A 23,465-nucleotide genomic window follows, 5' to 3' on the forward strand; every position below is an offset into this window, starting at 1 on the left:
ATTAACTCAAAATAAAACACAGATCTAAATTTAAGAACTAAAACAGCAAAATTCATATTTGAAAGAAAATGCAAATTAATCTCCATTACCATGGGTTTCTTAGATAAAATACCAAAATCATAAGCAATAAAAGAAACACATAAAAACAAAATCTTTGTGCTTCAAAGAACAATATTGAGAAAGTGAAATGACAACTCACTGAAGAGGAGAAAATATTTGCAAATCATATATTTCATAAGTGACTTTATCCAGGATATATAAAGAACTCTTACAACCAAAGAATAACCTAATTTTTAAATGGGCAAAGGATTTGCGTAGACCTTTCTCAAAAAAAGATATACAAATGGCCATTAAGCACATGAAAAGATATTCAACATCATTAGCCATTAGGGAAATACAAATCAAAACCACAATGAGTAGTTTACAACCATTAGAATAACTGCAATTTAAAAAAAAAGAGGACAATAACAAATGTTGGTGATGATATGGCAAAACCAATCATACACTGCTGGTGGGAATGTAAAATGACACGGTCTCCTTGAAAAACTATTTGGCAGTTCCTCAAAATACTAGACATGGATTTACCAAATGACCCAACAATTCCACTGTTAGGTATATAACTGAAAGAAATGAAAACATGTACACACAAAAACTTATACACAACTGTTCATAGCAAAATATTCATAATAACCAAATGTAGAAACAATCTAAATGTTCACCAACTGATGAACAGATAAGCAAAATATGGTATATACATATTGCAGAGTACAGCTCCTGACCAAGAAATCCACCTGTGACTTTTCCAACCCAGCCAAAAATTACTACAAAGGTCCCTCACATGGGAAAACCTGCCCTTCCCTCACCAGATTTGGTGCACAGCCAAAGCACTGCAGCCTCTGAAGAAAGTTGCGGTCAAGGATGCAGGCCCCCAGGTTGACCATGTTCTTTAGCATAGCTGCATCCCTAGCCCAGGTGCATTCTTCCAGAATTTTCTTTAATCTGTGGCCTGCAGCTGAGGCCTTTCCTCAGGTGCCTCTTTTGCGATCTTCTCATTAGGAAGGAAACACTAGAGACACTTTTTCTCTATTCTGACTCAACACTCTTCCACTCTAGTCCTTCCATCTCAGCCTCCAAATAGCCCTGGGTTCATAAAACTGCAGGAACCTTTTCTTTAGCGCTCCCTCAGCTGTGAGAGGACTCCCCCCACGACTCCCCCACTCCCCCATACTGATTCTCCTGAGTGACAGGACCTGTACTTTCTCAGGTGTAGCCTCTTGCTTATACTATCTCAGTAAGTGAATAAAGGCTAGACTGTCACTTTCATTTTGGAACGTAGTTTTTAATCGGCTACTCTTGACACTTGGAAGTTGAGTACTACCGCTACCCTCAACCCCATCTCTCCCTCTGTCTCTCTCTCTTAAGTCAGCTAAATCCCTGACACATACAATAGAATATTATTCAGCCATAAAAAGGAAAGAAGTACACGTTCATGATGAGTGAACCATGGAGGAACCTTGAAAACTAGATGAAAGAAGTAAGTCACAAAAGACTACACATTGTACAATTTCATTTATATGAAATGTCCAGAATAGGCAGCTCTACAAAGAGAAAGTAGCTTAGCAGCTGCCTGGGACTGAGTAGAGGGAGGAATGAGAAGTGACTGCTAATGAGTACTGATTTCTCTTTGGAGTAATGAACACATTCTAAAATTAGACTGAGATGATAGTTGCATAACTCTGTAAATTTAATTTAAAAACCACCAAATTTAAATAAACAAGTGAATTTTATGATATGTAAATTATTTCTCAGTAAAGCTGTTTTTTTTTAAATGTTACTTCCCAACATTCTCAGAGAACTAGTGAAGTGAAAAATGGATAAAAGCAGAATATACTGCTTTGTAAAGGAGTTTGTAAAATATCCTTTAAACAATGTAAAGGTACTGAAGGACTCTGAGTCATGGACTAACATGATGACATTTATCTTTTAGAAAAAGCACCCTTATAAGTGTGACAAGAATGGCTTAGGGCGGAGCTGGATTCAAGGTGGAAAGATCAGATGACAGACTTAAAATGGTATATTTAAAAAAATCAAAAGGTGAAGAAGATTTGAGCCAAGACACATAAGAAAAGGGAAAGGGCTATGATACTATTGTTGGAGTAGAACACCAGCCACAGAAATCAAACACTAACACACTAAAGGATATATCCTTATTTTACAAGCCCCCCCAAACAGTGGGAACTAAAGAAAATAATAAGCTCCAAGAGAACAGAGTGGTATAAAACTCTTAATAACAGAACAATTAAAACAGTTGCTAGATGTTATAATCTATGATTTAACTAATTAAAGGTTTGCCTTTAAGAATATCAGATTATAATGCCAATATCTTTCTCAAGTGTATGTCAGAGAACAGCTGTGTGAACTCCATCTTTGAGTACGAAATACAAAGTAAAAATTCACTCAAAACTATTTTAATCACTAGAAGCAGTTCCATTCATTTCAATCAAATGTCCTATAAATTAAAAGTAAGCATGCTATATATGTAGCTTTATAATAAACAGTATTTGCTTCCTATTAAAACTCGGGAAAAGACATTAAATTTTTAACGCCTTAAATTTTTCAGAAACAGTTATTTCTCATTATAAATACATTTTAAAAGACAAGTGTACTCATAAAATATCTCACCTTGGGTTTTCAGAAAAAATCCACAGAAAAATATTTATAGCATAAGTTCCAGTTTAGGCAGACACCTGAATTGAAAAAAAAGGAAAACGATATGGTCAATATGACTAAATCTGAGTAGGGAACTTAATTTTTCAAAAGGAGAAATCTAACTTGACTGTTCAAATTTTATGTTCAAGTTGTTCTTTAGAAACCTGTAGACTGTCAAGGATATTAATTCTGCTAAACTTTCTATTATCTATAATTATTTAACATTTTGACAACTCTTGAAATAAAAAAAAAGTATCAAAACATATATTAACAAGGGATGAGGGGAATCAATTCAAGAGGAATAATTTTCTTTTACCTGCTCAAGTTTTCAAAAGAAAAGGTATTTTCTAAAAGTCTGTACTCCCTATAAAATCACCATTATGACCTTCTATTCTCACAAAAATGACAGTACTCAAGATATCTGGAAATGAAAAAGTAAACCAACAGCATGTGTTTATAAAACTTAAGTAAAAGGAAAGAGTATATGAAACAAATGGCTAAGAAACTATGAAAACCTATCTATATTGGCCAAGGAAATCAAATTGAGATATCATCTTTCATCAATAGAACTAGAGTTATTTTTAAAGTAAGATGTTAGTTATTAGTGCTGTTCCAAATATCCTCCTTCTGAGACTCACAGTAGAATTGTACTTCACTGCCCTGTTTCATCTCTGTTTGGGCTATGTGACTTGTTTTAGTCACTAAAATGTACATAGACATATGAGATACTATCAAGCATAAGTTTCAGGAACCAGCACACAATTGGAAGACCTACCCAAGTAACAAGATTGAACTCTGATTAGGATGGGTCACTAAATGACTCCAAAGAGAGAAAGAGAAGACACTGTTGATATGTGTTAGACATGTAGCATGAAGAAAAAATAAACTTTGTTGTATTAAACCACTGAGATTTGGAGGACTGTTACTATAGCATAATCTACCGCTATACTGACAGCCACTAATGATAACATAATACAATTACATAATTATAATAATACAATGATGCAATATAATGGGCATCTTTGCACACTGTTTCTGGCAGTATAAATAGGTAAAATCTTCCCTGGAAAGCAATTTTGCAATGCACAAGAGCCTTAAAAGTTAAAACCATTTGATCTAGTAACTTTTTCTTTTAGAACTCTGTCCTAAATAATAAAAAATTCAAACAAATATTTATATCATAGCACATTTATGACTGTAAAGAACTGGAAACAAATTAAATGTTCAAATGATTGTTTAATAAGTTAGAATAAGCAATTATTAAAATTATGTATCATAAATGCTTAATGACTAGTAGAGGAAGCTATGTGAACTTTATTATCTGTTCAATTTTTCTGTATATGCAATTCGAGAACTGACACAACTAATCCATAGAGACAGAAAGCAGGCCAGTTGTTACAGTAGCCAACTTTGTTGAAAGAACTAACTACAAAGGCATTTAAAAGAAACATTGATGGCAATATTCTACGTTTTGATTGTCGTGGTCACCATAGGGATACATACATTAGTTAACACTCATCAAATTATACTGCACATTAATCATATCTTACAAAAGTTGATTTTTAAAATAAAATTTAAAACTGCTTAATGACAGGCAAATATTCATCTACTGAGTAATTTGAATTATGTATAATGTATACATGTGCACAGAAAAAGACTAGAACTACCCACTCCAGGGTTCTTGCCTGGAGAATCCCAGGGATGGGGGAGCCTGATGGGCTGCAATTTTTGGAGTCACACAGAGTCGGACACAACTAAAGTGACTTAGCAGCAACAGCAGCACATCAGTAGTACTTTACATAAAGGTTATAGGTATTTCAAGTTTTTCCATATATTTTATACTTTCAAAATGCCCCGAGTAAGTATGTACTTTTATGTTTATGTTAACGGCATTTTATGGAGAACCAAAGTCTGAAACCTAGAATCAGTTTGAGGTTTTATTAATTTATCCATTCAGTATTGATTGTATGCTTCGATGTACAAACAGCAGTCTATGTGGCTAGAGTTATGCTTCTGAACCTGGGTGCTGTTCTCCCAAGGTTTAGTTAGATGTGCCAATGAAAGTACAAGCATCAACAATCTGCAAGCCACATCTGTTTATCATCTTTATCCCAGCAAATGACAGTTAGGTCATGACTATTTTTAAGAATTGTATGCACTAATGACTATTTATTTACCTAGTCTTTCTGAAAATAAGCTTAAAACTTCCATAATATTTAATATTGACATGTATTCTTTGAATTTATGTATTTTTAATTATGTTTGTGTTTATGAATATTATAATGATTATATGCATTGATAAATATCACTAATTTTTTATTATTTAATCATTTATTTAAACAATTAAAAGCTTTTACAAATATAAAGTCACTACAGTGTTTAAAATTATAACATGAATAATGGAAAAATATAAATGACACAGAAAGAGATAAATGTGGTAATGAAGATAGCATTAAACAAAAAGAACCAACAGTATTAGGTTAATCAAATAGAAACACACAATGATATAACTTACAAGCTATAACCAATAGGGAAGGATATAATAGAAAATACTTGTCACAGAGTGTGGCAATTCAAGATAGTGGGGACGAGAGTTAAACACAAAAAAGTATACTATCTTCTCATGTCAGAAACATCTAAGATACCTACTCTATTACAGGGAATACATACAAAGCAAAAAACTGGGACAAACATAAAAGAGAGTCTGATTCAAAAGTGATTTTAAACAAATGGGCACAGGGATTAAATCATTATGTTTAGTTACAACTGTATAATATATTGCTTTCTCAAATTCGATGTTTGGACTTATTATATGTTATACCCAAAAAATACTAAACTGTTCATAGCTTAAAATAAAATACAAATACTACATTATTTATACTAATATTCATTAAAAAGTGCTAGAGCAATGTATGTTTATCAAGATACAGCTATTAAATATCAGAATAAAATAGTCTTAGACATCAAGAATATAACACAAGAAATATCTGGGCATTAATCAAAAAATGAGTAAAATATTTGAGACATCAGTGAGCTTTCAAGGCGCTTAGAATGAAGGACATAATCTGAAACACAAAATCATCAAGATGCAAGAAAATGAATAAACAATTTTCAATGAGTACTGGCTTCCTGATCTTTAGAAACTATGTTATAACTGTGTGTGTGTGTGTGTTAGTAGCTCAGTAATGTACAACTCTATGCGACCCCACGGACTATAGCCCACAAGGCTCCTCTGTCCATGGAATTCTCCAGGGAAGAATACTGGAGTGGGTTGCCATTCCCTCCTCCTGGGGATCTTCCCAGTCCAAGGATCGAACCCGAGTCTCTTGCATTGGAGGCAGACTCTACTGTTTGAGCCACTAAGGAAGCCCAAAATTATAAGTATTCAATAAAAATACAGACAAATGGAAAAACCCTATCACCAAGCTGGTCTTGGTTTCTAAATTTTAGAAACCTTAAGGAATAATTGCCCCCAGTTAACAAAACCAAGGGCTAAACTATGGCCTGGCAACCAAATCCAGTCCATTCCTATTTTTATCTGGCCCCTGACAATGATTTTTACATTTTCAAGAAAGTTAAAAAAAACAAAAAAGGGAATATGCAATGGACACAGTATGTAGCCATAAAACTAAAAATATTTACTATCTCACCCTTTACAGAAAAAATTTTGCTAGCCTCTGAACTAAACAATTCATAACCAGGTAAAATAGGTCACAGTGCCAGCTCTAATCCAAATTTCAAAGTGTGCCATGGTGTCAATTACAACTAGAAGGAAGCTCTAACATCATCTTTCCTCCCCATCATGTTACAAAGGAAGTGCCCAGAAATTCCGGTCTTCCTGGCCTACCATCTCTTAAACTCAAGCTCTTTACATCCTATCACAACACTGGCTTCCTTTTCTTCTGTGGAGTAATTTGAAAATAAGAGAGGTATCAGTTCAGTTCAGTTCAGTCGCTCAGTCGTGTCCGGCTCTTTGCGACCCAGGGAGGCGGCACGCCAGGCCTCCCTGTCCATCACCAACTCCCGGAGTTCGCCCAAACCCATGTTCATCGAGTCACTGATGCCATCCAACCATCTCAAACTCTGTCATCCCCTTCTCCTCCTGCCCTCAATCTTTCCCAGCATCAGGGTCTTTTCCAATGAGTCAGCTCTTCGCATCAGGTGGCCAAAGCATTGGAGTTTCAGCTTCAACATCAGTCCTTCCAATGAACACCCAGGACTGATTGCCTTTAGGATGGACTGGTTGGATCTCCTTGCAGTCCAAGGGACTCTCAAGAGTCTTCTCCAACACCACAGTTCAAAAGCATCAATTCTTCAGTGCTCAGTTTTCTTCATAGTCCAACTCTCACATCCATACATGACCACTGGAACAACCATAGCCTTGACTAGATGGACTTTTGTTGGCAAAGTAATGTCTCTGCTTTTTAATATGCAATCTAGGTTGGTCATAACTTTCCTTCCAAGGAGTTAAGCGTCTTTTTATTTCATGGCTGCAATCACCATCTGCAAAATCTGCAGATCTGCAAAAATCTGCAAAATCTGCAAAGATCTGCAAAATCATCTGCAGTGATTTTGGAGCCCCAAAAAATAAAGTCTGACACTGTTTCTCCATCTATTTCCCATGAAGTGATGGGGCCAGATGCCATGATCTTAGTTTTCTGAATGTTGAGCTTTAAGCCAACTTTTTCACTCTCCTCTTTCACTTTCATCAAGAGGCTCTTTAGTTCCTCTTCACTTTCTGCCATAAGGGTGGAATCATCTGCATATCTGAGGTTATTGATATTTCTCCCAGCAATCTTGATTCCAGCTTGTACTTCTTCCAGCCCAACGTTTCTCATGATGTACTCTGCATATAAGTTAAATAAGCAGGGTGACAATATACAGCCTTGACGTACTCCTTTTCCTATTTGGAACCAGTCTGTTGTTCCATGTCCAGTTCTAACTGTTGCTTCCTGACCTGCATATAGGTTCTCAATACCAGACCACCTGACCTGCCTCTTGAGAAAGAGAGGTATATAGTAGAGTAAATATGCACTCATTCAACTCTCCACTGAGCCCTTCTAACAGTCATATTGAGCAAAATGAGCTACTGATAACCATAACTGACCAGCTCAGGATCAAGGGTCATTTCTATTTTCTCAGCTTCATCTCCTCCTACTATATTCACATATCCTCCATACCAAGCAAATAAACCTACTTAACATTCCTGAAAAAGTATCTTGTTCTTTTTGTCTTGAGGACCTTGGTTTACGCTATTTCCTTCCTGTGGAAAAATCCTCCCTTCTCCACCTATCCAAATTCCTACCATCTTTCATGGCCCAATTCAACATTCATGACACTTTCAAAAAGTTTATAATTTTATAGAAAACATAGGTAAGGTTCATACAAAAAAATAAAAAATAAATATCCCCAAAATGTAACAAAATGTTACAGAAATTCCAAAGAATAAAATGTCAAGGGAAATGTTAGGTAAGGTTTTGGGAAAGCCTTTGAGTAAGATGTTAAAGGATACAGACTGGGCATTAAAGGAAGTGGAAATGGAATGACCAAAGGTACAAAAGGGGCAATTTGCTATGGCAAAGATTCTCACCATTTTTTTTGTTTCCCTAGATATGGTTCTAGCCAAGTGATGGCATATACAATTAATTTCTAAAGAAACTGAGCTACCCAAAAAATGAAATAAGTTACAAAAAATCACAGATGTAATATGTTGGTTAAGGTAATCAGCATTCAAAAACTAGACAGTCTATACCTTCTTAAAGTTTTCCATTAGCCTTTGTAAACAACAACAAAAAATACAACATACCTGCTAAACCAAATATAAATTCTGTGGACTTAAGGTTGAATCTGTCATTTTCATAACATTAAGCACACCAAAAAAACTGAAAGTTTTCACTTTTTAATTATTTTAGCTTCCTTCTATTGAGTAATTTTATTCCATGGATAGCAAATTTTGAATAGCTCACTCCATACCTACGGTCTAGTAGATGCTATCTATATACTTTTTGAATTGATATTGAAATATAATATACATTTCACTGAAAATACTCTTTATACTTATTCAGAGTAATAGAAAGCAGAGAGAAAATAAGTAACATTGATTGAAAATGCTACAAAAATGAAGCCATAAATAAACTATTACTTCAAAATCTTCCTTGAAGTAAATAATCTATTAATATCTACCAGTATCTCAAATCTGTATTATAGCCTTTGTTATAACACTACACACACACATCATCAAGACAGTCATTTTTGCTAAATGTAGCTTAAGGGAGAAAAATCACATAATTTGATACCCAGAAAAATGCCAGTAGTTCACCTTTGTATTCTTCACAATTCCTAGCACATAGTGGTGCTTTCAAATCATTCATTGAGTTGAACAGTCATAGAGCAAATGTTTATTCTGCTGTCCATATAAGTTCATTATATTTCATAGGTATGAGTCATCAGCTCTGACAATAAAAGCAGAACTTACACCACTACAAATCCTTGACATATTTCAAGAGCTCTCAGAAATATGAAGAGATATCCATGGATATATTCCCTAAATTATACAAGTATAAGAAGATATACCCGTTCACTGTTGTAGGTTTGCTATATTTAGATGGCTCTTGAATTAAATTATTCAAGCATATACCAATACAGCATTGAAGGGGTCCACATACTTGCTCCTGACAGTCTGGAAACAAAAGCTCCTATTCAGATAAAAGATGACAGGCAATAGGAATCTGACAGGCCAGTAATTTACTTCCTTTTCTGCACATTGGAATTTGTAGGCCTCCACAGTCATTAAGCAAAATTAGTTTCATGATGTCAGCCAAAAAGCCTCATGGGCAATAGTTTTATGTCATTAAAAAAACCACCATCCTCTGTCTGACTTTGTGTTTGCTCATTAGAAGCCTCTCAGTGAATCAGCAGAGAAGTTTTTTCATTGTACTCTTGCTCTATCAATGCTTGGTGTAGCCCTGAACTGTAACAAATTCCTATTCTTCCTTCTTTCTCTACGCCTAAAATAATTTAGATATAGTTGAAGAAGCTAAATATCAGCCTAGCAGTTCTTTACCAATAATGGAGCAATTTCAAAGATACAAATGTGGCATACAAATATTTAACAAACTTAAGAATCAAGAGTCAAATAAAGACATCTTCATCTTCCATCTCTCCTACTCGTTAATGTCTGAATCTGCCATGCTCTCTCACACTCTGCCTTTGTAAGTGCTATTTTCCCCTCAGCTTGGTTAGAATCTCCTCCTTGAATCTGACTTTGGCAAATTTCTAGTCACCATAGAAGTCTTTTATGATGAAGAAGAACTAAAGAGCCTCTTGATGAAAGTGAAGGAGGAGAGTGAAAAAGTTGGCTTAAAGTTCAACATTCAGAAAACTAAGATCATGGCATCCAGTCCCATCACTTCATGGCAAATAGATGGGGAAACAGTGGAAACAGTGTCAGACTTTATTTTTCTGGACTCCAAAATCACTGCAGATGGTGAATGCAGCCATGAAATTAAAAGACGCTTAACTCCTTAGAAGGAAAGTTATGTATGACCAACCTGGATTGCATATTAAAAAGCAGAGACATTACTTTGCCAACAAAGGCCCGTCTAGTCAAGGCTGTGGTTTTTCCAGTGGTCATGTATGGATGTGAGAGTTGGACTCTAAAAATAGCTGAGCACCAAAGAATTGATGCTTTTGAACTGTGGTGTTGGAGAAGACTCTTGAGAGTCCCTTGGGCTGCAAGGAGATTCAACCAGTCCATTGTAAAGGAGATCAGTCCTGGGTGTTCATTGGAAGGACTGATGATGAAGCTGAAATTCCAATACCTTGGCCACCTGATGTGAAGAGCTGACTCACTGGAAAAGACCCTGATGCTGGGAAAGATTGAGGGCAGGAGGAAAAGGGGATGACAGAGTTTGAGATGGTTGGATGGCATCACTGACTCGATGGACATGGGTTTGGGTGGACTCCGGGAATTGGTGATGGACAGGGAGGCCTGGCGTGCTGCGATTCATGGTGTCGCGAAGAGTCGGACATGACTGAACAACTGAACTGAACTGAAGTCTTCACCACTTTTCCCCAAAAACTCAAGCAATCCTTCCCCTATGTCCTTCTACATATTTTCATTACATACTTCTCAAATTGGGTATTAACTGTTATTCTATAGTCAGAGACTGAAAGCACCTTGGCAGAGCTAATATTCAGCTGGTTCACACCACTATAGCCTTAAGGGTTGTGCTAAAATACTTCTGTAATATGGTCTGGCAAACAGTCACTGCCCTAAACGTCACCAACTCAAAGATAGTTGCTGATGGCTCAGTCTCCCTACTATCATCACCACCACCACTACTCCAACTCAGCAACAAAAGCAGCAAAGCCTGATACAGTGCAAAGAATGGAGGGGTCCTTCAAGACCCTGAGTCTAGTGCTATGGCCATCTTGATTGACTGATGCCTGTGTTGTAATGACTAATAAATACTCTTATCACTCCTGCTTCCTTGTACAAAGCTTTGTATCCAAAGCATACACTGTATGCTTTAACGAACTCTAAATTCTTTATTAAAATAATGAATTAATTAATAATCAGCTCTATTCAACAACCCAAGACTAATGGGTATGTCATCAAACTTATGAAGACAGTAATCAGATTGACAAGAAAAATCCAGGTCCTTAAGTATAAGATAGGAAAAGTTGTCAAGTCTGCCTATTTTCTGTGATTGCTTTTAGCCACTGATAAAAAGAAACAATTTGACAATGTGGGCAAAAATCTTCAATGTCATACTTTATAGTGCATATGATTCAAGGTTGTGTTCTTTTTTTTTATGTTATTAAACAAAGTTCTTATAAAATGATACTCTCTATAAAAATACCACAAAGAGTGATCACTGAATTCTAATCAGTATCTTGAACAGGAAGACAGGTATCACTAAGGAAGAACATAAGTAATTAATTAAAATGGAGAGGAAAAGGCAAGAATAAGAAAAGTCAGTTAATTATGAATCACATGTCTAATTACAGACTTTGCCAGGGGCTTCAGATACTTCTAATTAGTTTTACTTGGTATATTAATTATAAATAGAACACCATGAGATAATTTTCTAATCACAGGAATTCACTGAGCATGTAAAATCAAATTTTAAGTTATCTTTCTAATTTAATAATTAAATATTCAATAATATATGACAATTATTTTGAAAGTCATCAATAAAATACACATCACATTAAAGTCAAGTTACTCAGAACACTATTAAGGTAGTAACAGAATCTTTAAAAAATCCACAAGGGAGATGTATAGCTGAAAGAAGGATGAATATGTAATTTTAATAAGAAATTTGAACTTTAAATACTGATACACCAATCATTTTAGGCCACTTACTTTCTAGTAGTAAAATCATCTTTCCGTCATACTATACGGAGTTTCAGAGAGCTATAAAATTTAATATTAAACATAATAATGGAGAGAATAATAACCACATTTTCTAAAAGAGAAGCTTAATTATCTAATTTCTACATTGTCCTATTAATCTAATGTCAATTTTTAGTAAAACAACGCTGTTCTACATACACAACTGCTAAAGAAAAATTCTAGAAGGTGACAAAATCTCAAACAAAAAGCATCATGTAATATTTAGAACAAATCAAGGAAGACCAGTCTGCCATTCAATTATTAAATTAAAAACAAGAAAGAGAAAACAAACACTAATTTTAATTTAATAAAAGCTTTTGAAGTCTTACTAATCCTAATTTGAAACAACCATGTAAATTATCTTGGATATTAGCACAACCATATGAACTCAAACAGCAAATGTACACAATGAATAGGTTAAGTAATAGTAACTGTAGCTACCACTTATGGAGTAACCATAAATAATGTATGAGACAGAATACAATGTGATTTATATAGATTGTTAATTTTCACAACCACATTGCAAGGCAGATAATCATCCCTACTTTACTAATGATGAATCTCTGCTAGAAATAATCTTGCCAAGGGTCAGCTAGTAAGTAGCAGAGTAAAGATTCAAACCACTATTCCACAGGCCCTGTGCTGGCTGCTATACCCCAGTGCCTGACCAGAAGAACTCAATGAATTAAATAAAGTAAATCAACTTAGCACTTAAATCCCACGGTATATTAGCTCTCCTAAATGGATGAAGTCAAGATTATGGACCACTATCCCAATAGATGCAACCACCAAAATACCTAAGGAAAATAATATAACTTTGTAATTATATTTCCAACCCTGATTTAGGAAATCAACAGTGTTTCCAGTGAGCTTAAGGGTTGTCACAAAATTCTGTTTTCATTAAACTCACTTTGATATAAATAAATAAATTAATAAAAATGAATTCTTAAAACTTACACTTAGATGCAGACACAGCAGGATGCTGAAGGGGGAAAAATCAATTAAGAGAATATAATTTTTACACCTTGAGAATCTTCTGTCAAGAAATTCTAGGACTTCCCTGGTGGTCCAGTGGTTAAGAATCTACCTGCCAATGAGGGAAACACAGGTTTGACTCCTGGTTTGGGAAGATCCCACATGCCATGGAACAGCTGAGCCCGTGCACCACAACTGCTGAAGCCTGTACTCTAGTGCTGCAAGTACTGAGCCTGCATACCCTGGAGACTGCACTCCGCAGCAAGAGAAGCCACCTCCATGGGAAGCCCTCACACTGCAACTAGAGAGTAGCCTCCGCTCGCAGCAACTAGAGAAAGTCCTCCAGCACAGCCAAAAATAAAATAAATATTTCAAAAGGCAGCTATTTTGCATATCTCTCTTCTCAAAAACTGACCCTAAATAAACTGATATGCATAAAGTTACTACATACCTAACAAACGCACGTAACAAATGTCTGATGAACAGTAAATGGTTTTGGTAAATGAAGATGAAAAGTGAAAATGGGGAAGAAAAATAAAACTAAGGGAAAAGAGCTGACTGGTCTCCCAAGTTCCTTCTCACATAAACAGTTCAGTCGCTCAGTAGTGTCCAACTCTTTGCGACCCCATTGACTGCAGCATGCCAGGCTTCCCTGTCTATCATCAACTCCCAGAGCTTGCTCAAATTCATGTCCATCGAGTCAGTGATGCCATTCAACCATCTCATCCTCTGTCATCCCCTTCTCCTTCTGCCTTCAATCTTTTCCACAATCAGGGTCTTTTCCAATGAGTCAACTCTTTGCATCAGGTGGCCAAAGTATTGGAGCTTCAGCTTCATCATCAGTTCTTCCAATGAATATTCAGGACTGATTTCCTTTAGGATTGACTGGTTTGATCTCCTTACAGGTACATAAACAGTACCTGCTGGTAAATTTCTTTATTAAAAAACAAACCACCACAGAATACAACTTCCCTGAGAGAAATCTCCTCATATTGTGCCCTAAGAAGTATCACCTACCTCCTTACATCCAAATGCCACCTTCCCTTATCCTGTACAGACTCCCTTTGGAAATATTTTCCATCCCTCTACATTCCAGAGCATACTCTTTAGGATCAACTTTTCTGTTTCTACTGGTTTTGTGAATCAAATATACTGTTTAATCAACAAAATGAAAAATGTTAAGAGTTGTTTTGCTATAGAAGAACCCTGGTGCAACAAGGATACCTTATAGTATAATGCAATTTGAATTTTCTGAAAAGTATAAGGATCTTTCACAGAGATGAAGCCATCTGAAAAGTATTTTTCAAAAATCTTTGTCACACGAGTTACTCTCCTACCTTTTCATTTTAAAGAAACCACACCTTTAACAAAAACTGTATTATTTACTACTCTTTCATCTTGTTTGTGAATACCTAGAATAATCTCCCACATCTTATTTACCACCTGCTGACTCAAAAATCATCTTAGAGCCCAATTTCTTTACTTAACCTAATAAAACTTGCTGAGCTTGCACACAGAAAGACTGCACGTGGTATATTTTTCCTAGCACACCAATGCCTATAGTTGGACACGCTGAGACCAAGGGTGATCTCCTCTCCCCACTACACCAGACAGCTAGCCTATTACTTGAATATGCTACTATTTTACATGTGAGTTTGAGAAGAAAATTTGCTTACCTGTCTTATTTCCTAAAACTACAAACTTCTAAGGATTGTACTGATTTTTTATAACAACACTATGCACATATCTCAGAAAAATCAAGCAAAAATTCTTAGATCCTATTACACTTTCAAAAAGATCAGCCACATAACAGTTTTAAGAAGTATCTCATTTCTTTAGCAAACTACAAAAGGTGATTTCCCTTTCTTTGATATGCACAGACAGTGCAAATTATAATCAAAGGCTAAGTGAAATGGTTCTAAATGAAATTCTTGCTTCTTTCATAGAGTACAAAATCCAGGAATCTTGCTATTTCAAGCTATTATTTACCTTACAAACCACATTTAATTAGAGTTTAGTATATAGGGCTTAATTATAGTATGTTATTTGTTGCAGTTTAAAGTTATTAGAAAATAAAATCTTTCCTTCTGCTGACATTCTAAACTACATTTTTAACTCCACTGTGCATAAAAATTTCTAACAATAGCCTTTTATGTCTTAGTGGGTTTTGGGCTGCTAATACCATTGCATATACCTATTTGTTGAAATAAATCCTTTTAAAAATCGCACTGCCAATTCTTCTTGGCCCTAGAAAAGAGACATGTCAAAAACTCAACTAGAAAGCAAATAAATCAAGAAACATTTGAAATGTTGTTAAATGATCCTGAAGACCAAATCTGGGTCAAACTACAAAAAGATCCTGGATCTCTGCTACCAAGGAAAATTCTGTTAATTCATTCACATACCAGTCATAGAAAAGAGGTCATCAACACGTCCTTAGCCAAGCAAAACATATTTGCTGAGATGGACTGTGTGCAAGTCAAAGGATTTTACTTTCCCCCCCTTCATCTTTCCTTGATCTTTAAGAAACAACTGTAGCTGAGACTGTCCTTTGTTGATCTGTTTCTAAAGGGATTTAACTGCTTAACCAGGCCTTTCCCAAAAGTATTGCAGCCTTCTCCAGTGGGTTACAAGTTATATTAGCAATGAATTAACTGTGTTCAGTTAGAAAACCAGAACGAAGGAAAAGGCAGCCTATAATACTGCTGAGAATCTGAAGTAATATACACACTTTCCCCCAAAGAAATAAAAGTAGCTGAGTATCCACGTATTTCAAATGGAACCTCAAAGATCTATGGGCATCCACAGTAAGGCCTTCCACAAGTAGAAAAAACTGTCCTTCTGACAGTTTCCAGAATTAGCATTCTCCATGGACTTCAAAATCATAAGAGAATGGGAGTCATACCTGAAGAGCACAATGAAGAATAAAATGTAAAAGACTTCAAGTATTAAGGTAAGGAGAAATTAAAGAAACTATCTAGAAATAACATATATATCCCAAGATGTACATAACTTGATAAAAATAGCAGTTATCAAATACCTTCACATAGACAGTTCTGTATCCTCTGGGAAGAATGGCAGATGAGAGAATTTATTTCCTGACTGAACACACTAGGCCACAGTTCCCCATATCAAACATATGCAGATAAAGGGGTTACCTGTAAATATTCTGGACTGTAATGTATAGAATGGAAACTGGTCACTGCCAACCCAAGGGCCACTCAACTCTAGACACGCCAGCAGGGACCTCTGAGAGGGTTGGTTAGGTCTAGAACCTTCATAAAAGATTTAATTGGCTTTGAAACAGGGTATTAGAAACTCTTAAAGGGGAAAGGTTTCCTTTTATCTCAGCCCACACCCAGGAGACATCAAATCAGAATGTTGGTCACAACAATGGGGCCTGTTTTAACCAACTATATGCAGATCTGTGCAAAATGCTAGTTTTCAATCCTCAGGTAGAACTACCACCCATCTAAAAACAAAATAGAACAAAAAAAAACAACCACCAGACTTTTCTTCCTCTACAATGACTCAATGAATTTCCTTGAGTGTGTGTTTTATTTATGAGTTTGCTTGTTTAGGCTGTGCTAGGTGGCATGTGGGATCTTCCATCTTTCTGTAGCATGCGGGATGTCTAGTTGCATTATGTGAACTCTTAATTGTAGCATGTGGGATCTAGTTCCCTGACCAGGGACTGAACCCAGGCCCCCTGCATTGGGAGCATGGAGTCTTAGCCACTGGACCACCAGGGAAGTCCCTCAATGAATTTCTTTATTCCATTTACTTGCCTGGCAAGTGAATAAACTCAGCTTTTATTTTGTTTGGCTTTGTTTTTTAGCCCTAGTGGCCTTTGCTTTATTTTTTGACACTCTGGTTTTTCAAGGGTAGGCCTTCCCTTTCCTCCAGCAAAAGTAAATCAGAACTGGCCTGGGAGTTAGTGCTGGTCAACAGCAGGGTCTGCCCTAGCCATCAGAAATACAGGCTGGGAAAGTTCATCAATCATCTGACTGATGGTTGCATCATGCCACTGGTGTACCTGAATCCTGCCAGTCAGTTAGAATCACCACTTCAGCAACACAACAATCCTGTGAGTACTAAGTGATAGTGCTGATAGGAGTTAGGACATAATTGATAGGAGTTAGGACATAATTGGTTTTTAAAGACAAATTTCCTTTATATCCCTGTTCTGTTTGTCATGTGTTGATACACAGTACAGACGTCAAAGAGATAAGAGAAAATTATTTTCTTTATAATTTTACACATTTGGCTGTGCTGGGTCTTTGCTGCTACACAGATTTTTCTCTAGTTATGGCAAGCAGGGGCTACTCTCTACTTGCCGTGCTTGAGCTTCCCACTGCAGTGGCTGCCTTGCTGGGAAGCATGGACTCTGGGGTGTGCAGCCTTCAGTATTTGCAGCTCCCAGGCTTGAGAGCAGAGGCTCAGTAGTTGCAGCGCATGGCAAAGCTGTCTAGTGGCACGTGGGGTCTTCCTGGACTAGCAATTAAATTCAAGTCTCCTACATTGGCAGGCAGATTCTTTACCACTGAGTCACCAGGGACGCCCCTCAACTATTATTAAGTAGCAGTTGTTTTTCTGTCAAAGACAGGCATTCCCCCTACTATTACAAATGACAAATGGATAGGGGTATTGCTGGAAACCCTGGAACACCATGTTCACCAACCTAAGACTATCTATCTGCAGATACACAAACTTCTTTGAGGGACTTCTGTATTAGGTAATTTTACATTGAAGGACAAAAGTTTTATTTAAACAGCACAAATTAAAAATACAATTTGTTTTATTAGGTCAGACTCCGTTCCTCAGCACATCCCAAGCTTTCCTCTCCCCATTCACAGAGACTATTACAGAGATTCTACGGAACTCAAATAGACCAAAAAAAAAAAAAAAAGTTGTGTAGATTTTTAAATTAAGGGAATAACATGATGAAAAATCATGTTTTAAGGAGATTAAGGGAAGGAGTGGATAAGCTGGGAGATTCAGAATGACATATACTTACTACTATATATAAAATAGATAATTAATAATGACCTACTGTAGAGCACAGGGGATGCTACTGAATACTCTGTAATGACCTATATGAGGAAAGAATCTAAAGAGCAGGCATATGTATATGTATTAATATAACTGATTCACTTTGCTGTACACCTGAAACTACTCTAACACTGTAAATCAACTATACTCCAATCAAAGTTTTTTAAAAATGAAGATTAATAACACAGCAAAACAATCTGGGGCTGCAGTTGGAAGATAATGGGAACAAGCAGACCAACTCAACATGATATGCTAACTGGTCCACACAGAATGAGACAACGGTTGACAGAACAGTAAAGAAGAACTGAACCCGACATTACCAAAAAACTTCATCTTTCTATTACAAATTTAGTTCATCCTGGGAATAAGGTAGATGCAAGTTATTATTTTCTTCATTTGTCTGATAGAAGAAGGGGAACTTTAAGAGTTCACTTGTGAGGTCCTAAGATCTTCATTTTCTAACAAGGTTACAGAGTGCCTGAAATTCAACCACCAGGAAATCATCCTTTCCAATTACAACATCCTATGGCCCTGGCGTTTTCTGCCAAAATGCCCTAGATGGAATAACTTCAGAATCACTCATTTAGCCATTATTGATGGCAATTAGCTTGTTTGCTTGCTTTCTTTGTAAGTAACCACCTCTATCCCCACCCCTACCCACATAAAAAGAATGATAACCTTCATATTTTCTCTGCTCTTGGATACAATAAAAAATTTAAAAATTTTTTGTGAACTTCCTAATGTAATAACAACAGAAAAAGACAAACAGCGTTTTCAAACTAGACTCCACCCTCCTTGGTTGTTGTTAACACATTAGTGGGTAAGAGTGGTAATACACACAGCTAATAAATCAAAGAAGATATCAGTCTAAGCTTCCTTCAAGGACTCCTTGTCACAGTCAAGGCAAAGTTCTGATACTATTGCCTAGAAAATAAAGCCCTTAATATTTGAAGCCCAACAATCTTTTTCAACCTCATCCTTTACCACACTACTTTCTACTTCCTCGTTTACCACCATACCTACTGAATGAATACAGATTCCCAGTGTTCAACTATTCTCATACCTCCATCAGTTCAGTTCAGTTCAGTTGCTCAGTCATGTCTGACTCTCTGCGACCCCATGCATGGACTGCAGCACATCAGGCTTCCCTAACCAACTCACGAAGCTTGCTCAAACTCATGTTCATTGAACCGGTAATGTCATCCAGCCATCTCATCCACTGTCATCTCCTTCTCCTCCTACCTTCAATCTTTCCCACCATCAGGGTCTTTTCTAATGAGTTGGGTCTTTTCTAATGAGTCAGCTCTTCCCATCAGGTGGCCAAAGTATTGGAGATTCAGCTTCAAAATCAGTCCTTCCAATGAATATTCAGGACTGATTTCCTTTAGGATCAACTGGTTGGATCTCCTTGAAGTCCAAGGGACTCTCAAGAGTCTTTTCCAACGCCACAATTCAAAAGCACCAATTCTTCGGCACTCAGTTTTCTTCATGGTCCAACTCTCACATCTATATATGACTGCTGGGAAACCCATAGCTTTGACTAGATGGACCCTTGTCAGCAAAGTAATTTCTCTGCTTTTTAATATGCTGTCTAGGGTTGCATAGTTTTTCTTCCAAGGAGCAGGCATCTTTTAATTTCATAGCCACATTCATTATCTGCAGTGATTTTGGAGCCCAAGAAAATAAAGTCTGACACTGTTTCCATTGTTTCCCCATCTATTCGCCATGAAGTGATGGGACCAGATGCCATGATCTTAGTTTTTTGAATGTTGAGTTTTAAGCCAGCTTTTTCACTCTCCTCTTTCACCTCCATCAAGAGGCTCTTTAGTTCCTCTTTGCTTTCTGCCATAAGGGTGATGACATCTGCATATCTGAGGTTACTGATATTTCTCCCTGCATTCTTGATTCCAGCTTGTGCTTCCTCCAGCCCGGCATTTCGCATAATGTGTTCTGCATATAAGTTAAATAAGCAGGGTGACAATATACACCCTTGACATACTCTTTTCCCAATTTGGAACCAGTCCATTATTCCCTGCCCAGTTCCAACTGTTGCTTCTTGATCTGCATACAGATTTCTCAGGAGGCAGGTAAGGTGATCTGGTATTCTCATCTCTTTAAGAATTGTCCAGTTTGTTTGTTGTTATCCACACAGTCAAAGGCTTTCGTGTAGTCAACGAAGCAGAAATACATGTTTTTCTGGAATTCTCTTGCTTTTTCAATAATCCAACGGATGTTGGCAATTTGATCTCTGGTTCCTCTGCCTTTTCTAAATCCAGCTTGAACATCTGGAAATTCTCAGTTCACATACCGTTGAAGCCTAGCTTGGAGAATTTTGAGTGTTACTTTGCTAGTGTGTGAGATGAATGCATTTTGCAGTACTGCAATCTTGTGGTAGTTTGAACTTCTTTGGCATTGCCTTTCTTTGGGAATGGAATGAAAACTGACCTTTTCCAGTCCTGTGGTCACTGCTGAGTTTTCTAAATTTGCTGGCATATTGAGTGAAGCACTTTCACAGCATCAACTTTTAGGATTTAAAATAGGTCAGCTGGAATTCCATCACCTCCACTAGCTTTGTTTGTAGTGATGCTTCCTAAGGCCCACTTGACGTCACACTCCAGGATGTCTGGCTCTAGGTGAGTGATCACACCATCGTGGTTATCTGGGTCAGTAAGGTCTTTTTTGTATAGATCTTCTGTCTTCTTGCCACGTCTTAGTATCTTCTGCTTCTGTTAGGTCTGTACCTTTTCTGTCCTTAATTGTTCCCATCTTTGCATGAGATGTTCCGTTGGTATCTCTAATTTTTTTTGAAGAGATCTCTAGTCTTTCCCATTCTATTGTTTTCCTGTATTTCTTTGCATTAATCACTGAGGAAGGCTTTCTTATCTCTCCTTGCTATTCTTTGGGATTCTACATTCAGATGAATATATCTTTCCTTTTCTCCTTTGCCTTTTGCTTCTCTTTTTCAGCTATTTGTAACGCCTCCTCAGACAACCATTTTGCCTTTTTGTATTTTTTTCCTTGGGGATAAATTTAATCACTGCCTCCTGTACAATGTTACGAACCTCCGTCCCTAGTTCTTCAGGCACTCTATCAGATTTAATCCTTTGAATCTATTTGTCACTTCCACTGTATAATCCTAAGGGATTTGATTTAGATCATACCTGGATGGTCTAGTGGTTTTTCTTACTTTCTTCAATTTAAGTCTGAATTTGGCAATAAGGGGTTCATGATCTGAGCCACAGTCAGCTCCCGGTCTTGTTTCTGCTGATTGTATAGAGCTTCTCCATCTTCGGCTCCAAAGAATATAATCAATCTGATTTCATTATTGACCATCTGGTGATGTCCATGTGTAGAGTCGTCTCTTGTGTTTTGGGAAGAGGATGTTTGCTATAACCAGTGCATTCTCTGGGCAAAACTCTGTTAGCCTTTGCCCTGTTTCATTTTGTACTTGATGCCTAAATGCCTGAGGGCATTCTACTTTTCTTCATAGAACACTTTTCCCCTGCCAGCGTAGCTACATAGAGTTTATGCTCTTAGAAATAATTTCTTGACAACTCTCCTTCTGGACCCTGAAACACTTTCTTCCCCTAACCCACACCAAGTCTGAATTAGGCTTGTTCCTTTATGCACATCTCTACCAAACTTCTTAAGAGGTATTTCAATTCTCAAACTAGTGAATTAGTTTAGCACATTATATTAATAGGTACTAAAATAATTATTAATTCCCAGTTTTGTGTTCTTTCTGCAGAACAGGATTCAATTCACTCCATTACGATGTACAGCTGAGGTTTTCTCCCCTTCTTGTATTTTGGTTTGTTATCTAAGAATCCTCAGTATATTTCCTATTAACTCGACAGGTTTACACACATGTAGAATGTGGTAATTAGATTCTGGAAAGAGAATCCAACTGAAATTAAATACACATGGAAGCTTTCCCATATAAGGCTTGATGGGTCAATTTGACCAAAAACTGAACCTTTTATGAATATTCATAATTCTGCTATAAAAAGAACTTCACTTAAAATATTCTTTGTATCTATTTGGAAAATGCATTCCTACAATAGCTTCTGAATGATAAAAAAAAAAATTGAAGTATGAAACCAGTTTGTTTCATTATTTTAAATAGAGAGTGACACCCACGCTGCAGCAGGAAATATCTGCCTTTGGAATAAACGTCAGAGTTAAAACTCGCATCATCCAATTCCACATTTCCTTGATGCTTTTAGAAAGGATATCTGTTAAAAGATACATCAAAAACTGATAACCATGCTCTTCAGAACCCTGTTCAAAATTTTCCTACTAGGGATTCAGACTAGGGCTGGCATGACATTCCAAAGTCAACAGTGTAAAACAGAAGCTTCAAACAAAACATCATCCAAAACTACACCCAGCTATAGACTGACACTGGTGACAAACCCCAAGTCTGTTGCAACCCCATGTTCAAAATAGTTTTTATAATAATGCTAGGTGGAGGGCTTTTACCAAATCAACAGTTTTAATAAAAGCACAAAATGTGATCTAAGATAAAATACTTATTTGAGTGTCGCTTTTCTTTTCAGGATGACTTTGGCCAATCTAGTTAACTTATTCTGTCCACTTGTGTGCATGCGCAGTCACAAAGTCATGTCCAACTCTTGTGAACCCATGGACTGCAGCCTGCCGGGTTCCTCTGTCCATGGGATTTTCTAGGAAAGAACATAGGAGTGGGTTGCCATTTCCTCCTCCAGGGATCTTTCTGACTCAGGGGTTGAACCTGTCTCCTGTATCTCCTGCATTGGCAGGCAGATTCTTTACCACTGAGCCACCTGGGAAGTTCATATGCTATCTACTTATTAAGGTCTAAATGTAGTCGTTGTAAAATTACTATTATAAAATGTTTTCTAAGTCATTTGGTACACCTTAAGTCCATTACTCTTATTCTAAAACAGAATTACTACTCACTGAAGGGAACATACTTAGAATTAAACATTGTAAAATACAGATCAAAAATAAAAATATTAGTCAACTTGAATCAGAAGGTTAAATTCTAACAAAATGATAAAGATATGTCAGTGAATTCATTCTAATTGTAATAACATGGGATTTCCTTTATTTACCTCAGGGGGCTATGGAATGTAACAAATAAATTAGGTATTCTAAAGATCAAAGTAAAAGAAAATACAACCTAACTAGACTTGAAATTGCATTCTGAAGGGAAAAAAAAAAAAAAACCCAAGCTCATAAGGTATTATATTTTTGCCCTCTCCTTCACTATTCCCTGCTGCCAGATGCCTGTTTTAGAAGTTCTCGTGCAGAGAAAATAGCAACAAAGCCATTTTCCTTCCAAATG

At 36.6% G+C, this 23,465-nt stretch overlaps 1 protein-coding gene across 8 annotated transcripts in view; it reads right to left on the minus strand.

Annotated features, from left to right (window-relative positions):
* Window positions 1–23,465, minus strand: part of PEAK1 (pseudopodium enriched atypical kinase 1) — a 309,359-nt gene that overhangs the window by 250,240 nt on the left and 35,654 nt on the right. For 7 of the 8 annotated variants that reach the window (XM_065906968.1, XM_065906966.1, XM_065906970.1 and 4 more), the window contains exon 2: window positions 2,683–2,747. The exons of the other annotated variant lie outside the window; for it this stretch is intronic. The gene's annotated coding sequence lies outside the window, so the exon portion shown is untranslated. The remainder of the gene's footprint in view (window positions 1–2,682; window positions 2,748–23,465) is intronic. 8 annotated transcript variants of the gene reach the window in all.

Source organism: Muntiacus reevesi, chromosome 15, assembly GCF_963930625.1.
Source record: "Muntiacus reevesi chromosome 15, mMunRee1.1, whole genome shotgun sequence".
Classification (NCBI taxonomy): domain Eukaryota; kingdom Metazoa; phylum Chordata; class Mammalia; order Artiodactyla; family Cervidae; genus Muntiacus; species Muntiacus reevesi.